The following is a 5,587-nucleotide window of genomic DNA, read 5'->3' on the forward strand; positions in this document are numbered from 1 at the left end:
GGATACATGTAATACATAGAGATTCACATATAAGATTCATCCTTATCAACAAAAGATTTTAATTCAATCATTAGGTCGACCTAAAAATGGTTTACATAGTAGTTTGCACTAATACAAACAACTATGTCAAAACTGTGTTACTCAACATCTGAAGTTCCTGGTGCTCGCCACTAACTATAAATTCAATGTTGTCACTTGGAAACAGAATGATATGGCATGTACTACTTTCTCAACACTTGAATCACTCCACACATACTATATACTTGACACTTGAGTGACTCAGCCTATGAGTGACTCAACACTCACTATTTACTCGACATGCTCTACCTTATATTTTGTGCTCGACATATGTTGCTTGTTTGAGATGAACTAAGTAAATGACTTAAGTATATAGACACTCACTTTTCAAAACCAATCTGATATTAGCGATCTCCCCCTTTGACATGAGTGTCAAAAACATTTGGTCATGCATTAATAATCTTATTCTTATGAGCATATCATAGATATCTATTCAACTTTTATACAAAATTTTAAAATATCAAAAGTTTGGAACATGACTTATACCTCAAAATTTTATAACTCCCCCTGAGTTGTTTAATCTATTTTTTACTATACTTTGTATCAAAATCTTTCTCTTGATGAGTATATTTGCATCGATTGATACTCTTTCTCTATTCTTGTCTGAACTAATTTTTTCATTTTAGTGTTCTCTTACTCCTTCTTTGTTGCTTACTCCTATAATGTCCCCTTTTTGGGACATTTATATATTTTCCCATTTTCATCCGTACAACTTGATAATCTTCCTATCTGATGATTCTTCTCCATAGCTGATTCAATATATATAATTTTATTATAAGGGTCACGTCCTTTCATTATACTAACAATAATAATATAGTTATATTATATTTATTATATATTTATATTAATAAGTTTTGATTAATTGATATAACTATATTAATAAGTATATCATATATTATTTTAATAACTATATATATTATATTATATTATAATACTTTACTAATATAGTATTGCTATATTAAACATATCTTTATCATTATTTATTATTTCATTCATATTACTATTATAATACGACATACATTTTAATATTATTTATTAATATTACTTTATATAAAGTATTAAATTACTTGCCAAAATGGGGACATCACAACTCCCCCTTGGGTATAGATATCTCTTTGTTCTTCTTTCTTGCTCCCCCATTACACTTACTCTCCCTTTTTCCTTACTCCCCCTTTTTGACACTGATGTCAATGGGTTATACACTAATGGTGTATTTGTCCAAAAAGGATTTATGGACCTCAAGTATAATCTTAAGAGTGGCATCCCAATTATCACAAGCTACCTCCAAAGACTTAACTTGGATGGCCAGCTCGGTAGCAAGGTGGACTAAGTCATATAATGTAGAAATGTTGGGGTCTTTCTTTATAAGTGTTTCTACATATCCTAGTTCCTTGTATAAAATCTACATTTGAAGAGTCAATGTCAACTAAATGTTGATCAATTTAGCCCTGATGTTGGCTTCATCTGCTTGTAACGATGATAACAGACTTTGGGATTGCAAGAGGTTCCTAAAGTCTTCCTCACTTTGAGTTGGATACTTGGGCAATGTTGCACTAGATGACTACATTTGACTCTCCAAACTCAAGATGTGATTCCTTACCTCTTGTGTGAAGAGTGTAGGATTACATAGTTTGGTGTATAGAGAGAAAATATTCTCTAGTACCTTCTTCACACTCTCTATCTTGGTTTCTAGCTCAACTTATGTCAATGCAATACCATTGGATATCTTGTCATTTAACTTGTTTTAAATATCTTTTTAGACCATTCTAATAGTTTGATAGTAGTATCCAGGTCTGTATCAATAACTCTTTCCACTATATTGGTTGATTGTTCAATGATTGTCTTGGTTTCATTTGGAGTAGGTAGATTGAATGCATCTAATAAAATCTCTTTCAATGATTGTTCAATGATTGTCTTGGTTTCATTTGGAGTAGGTAGATTGAATGCATCTAAGAAAATCTCTTTGATATCAATCATAGCTTGCTTTTGCCTATGTTCCCTTCTGAGTAGTTCTTGATTTTTCTTTTTTATTAGGGCCTCTTTCCCATCTACTCAATATTGATTGTTGCCAAATCAAATTTAGGCAATACAATCTCTCCATCTAGGCTACTAACTCCATAATTAATTACCTCTTCTACCTTAGATGAGCTAGGACTCGACACTAAAAATTGTAATGGAGTTGTCTCTATTCTCAACCTCTAAAGAGCTTGACTAGGAGTACCAAATTTTGGTAGCGTCACTAGTACTTGGGTTTCTAGTAGCTCCTTCAACTTGGGTGCCAACCTGGTCTCTTTAGACTGGTCCTTTTTTGCCTCTGTGGTTTTTGTTGCACCTTGATCTTGTGTTGGAGGTGCAGGTGTATCTACCTAACCTATTTGGCTTTAAGTCCCACCATTTTCTAGTGTTTCCATCTTGTCTTCTCCAACTATCTCAACCTTATCTTTTTTAATTTTTTGTTCATTTCCATAGAGTAGAGTGTCTTACATGAGTATACTGACAATGAAACCTATTATCTTCTTCCTTTGGTATACAACTATAGCTTGTGAAGTTTGTACACTTGTGACTTGAGGAGTGATTATAGGTGTTTATTGTGTTGTCACCAGTACAGGGTTGTCACATAATTTGGCCTGAAGAGTGGACTGGATAAGTATCCTTTTCAAATCTTCCTCTATAAGGGGATTGATGTTCTGAGTAGTAGTATAAAAAACATCCTTTACTGTGACAGTTTTAGTGTTTACCCATGTCACCTATGGAGGGCTAGCACTCGACATTTGTGTAACTTTTTCACTTTGTTCTATTTGTTTCTCTTCCTCAACTAATGCCTAGTTATCAATATTCATATCAATGCCTCCCTCAACTATGCCTTGTTCATTATCATCTTCTTCATCCTCTCCCTCAACTTCTATATAATATACTCTATATTGTTTTGATATATTCTAAATGCCCTATACTTTGGTACAAATCTTACATCATATTTCTTAATGGATTTAGACATTTAAGCCTTGGTATGTTCTATCATAACTTGAGTGAGTATCATCTCTCTAATTTGTCTTTTAGTGTCTAAACAATAATGCCATTTCTGCTCAACTCAATCATATAAAAATTTACGTATGGAGTTAGCAAGTTCTAAAGGAGTCTTTTTAAATATAGCCATCATGGCATTTACTACCTCTTCTACTTGGTTCTTCTCAATCTTTCCAAGATTATCAAACTCAATGTGAGAGAAACCTGATAAATCAACATTGTTTCTAACATTCTCACATAAATTGTCTAGATCTGAGGAGGGACTATGACTCACCACTTGGAATTTGTTTTTGTCCTTTGAGTCAGTCATCTCCTCATTAGATCCAACTTGGGAAACATAATTTCTCCTTGGTCTTTAGGCTCGGCTATTCTTTATCCTTTAGTGCAGTGACTCTTGTACTAGCCCTTCTGGTAGGTGCTATAGATTTGGGCTAATAAGGTTTTGCAACCTTCTTTGGTTTGCTCACTGCTTGAGTTTGTTTCTTTCCTTTCTTCTTATTAGTAGTTATAGGTGCTTCACCAGCTTCTTCTTCCTTGACACCATCTATAGTTCCTACTTCCTCCTCTTACTAATCTTCTTCCTGACCTTGTGTCAGTGCCAATTTTGCTTGAGCCCGTATGTCCTCTTCTTCTTCATTATCTTCCTCTTCTTCTTCCTCAACTCCTTCACTAAATTTTTCTTTCAATTTCTTCAAAAATTTGTTCTTATTTCTAATCACAAAAGTAGTCTTCAATTCCATGATCTTTGATTTGGCCATGTCATAATTACCAAATGCTTTGGCTTCCTTATCCACTTCTTTTGCAAGTATTGTTGTGATTTCTACAAAAGCCTCATCAACATTGATTTCATAACCCAATGGCCTTAGCCATCTCACCCTAGGAATTTTTGCTTGTACATATATGAAATCAATATCAACTAGGAAGAAAACATCATTAAAATGTTTCTCCTCTAGTGAGACTGGTATCCTTAGTCTTTTCTCCATTGTTTGTTTGAAATCTTCAAAATAACTAGTCATCATTGACTCAAAGTTTTCACCTAATTTCTCAATAAATTATCCTATTTGAATTGTAATTGATCTATTCATCTTCCATGCAACCTTACCAAATGTAGGAAATGTATTTTGCACATAAAAGAAAATACATACCAAAATAGATCCAAATTTACACTGCACACTCTTGGTTTTCCTTATGGCTCCCAAATTCTCAATCAATTATTGCAACTACAACTTGGCAAGATCATAAGTATGATCCTTCTTCACAATTTTGTATCCCATATCCACTAAAATTCAAGGTACACTATTTAAATTTTCTAGACTGATAAAACTTGTGTGCTATTACCCTCATTGCAAAAGCTATCAAGAGATCTATGTTAGTATTAATGGTCATTCCCCTTTTATTCCACATAGCCCCTGTTCTCTGTTCAATTATTTCCTTCGATTCACTTGTCATGGTCTTTTGCTAATCTAGGGTTGGATACCCTGTTACCTGTGAACAATCTTCTTTGTGATTTTTTCTAGCCCATTTTCTAACCATATAGAGCTATCATGAATTTTTATTAAAACAATCTTAATCCACTCTATTTTGAAGATGTTGGGGAAATCTAGGGCATGAGTTAACCTTTTCTACTCAACAATCTTGAATTCTTCGTTGAATGCTCCATTTTGACATGGTTTCCCATATACTTCTCTAATTTCCATGTCTCCTATGCTTCCAATCTTTCATGTGTAACAATTCCTAACATCTTGAATCATCAAGACTATATCATAGACAATGCACCAAAGGGATCCTGCTTATAAGCTATATCTAGTATAGCCTTAAAATAGGTTGTTTGATTTCATTAATAATAAATTGAACATTTAAAACCTCTTTTTCCACTACACCTTTTTTTTTAGAAGAACTAGATGCCATTTCATGTATCTTGTGTTTGCAAAATTTAAAACTACGTAGTTCAACACATGGTAAATACCTTATAAGTTCTGCTAAAATGGTGTCGAATAGTCGTGTAAATCTCCTAAAAATACTTATATCAAATTCTCTAGATTTCCTTTATCTCTTCATATCCTTCTTCAAATTTGAATGATGTTAAATGAGCATAAATTGATCAAATTTCCCTTAAAACATTACATGTAATGCTAAGTGCTTACACAACTGTAAGCTTGGCTTCAATTGAAATTTTGGCTCACTTGAGATCCATGTGTTTTTCATTAGCTCAAAAACTACTATGAGTTTGGCCTCAACTAACAATTTTTGTTAGCTTTGTAACAACTAACATTTCACTTAGCAACCATATGAAACTTTTTCATGCTCAGTAGTAACATAAAAAACTGACAAAACTTAAAGATTTATCCTTGATTTCTAACAACATTTTGCATCTTTGTTCATGCATATGTAATCTTTTAAAAACTAAATCCTTGGAACTGATGTATGGTTTATATTTTTAAATATAAGTCCCATGTACCTCTTGATTTCTTAATTTGATGAGGCA

This window comes from Cupressus sempervirens, chromosome 8 (genome assembly GCF_028749045.1).
Source record: "Cupressus sempervirens isolate cs-2001-9-10 chromosome 8, ASM2874904v1, whole genome shotgun sequence".
Lineage (NCBI taxonomy): Eukaryota > Viridiplantae > Streptophyta > Pinopsida > Cupressales > Cupressaceae > Cupressus > Cupressus sempervirens.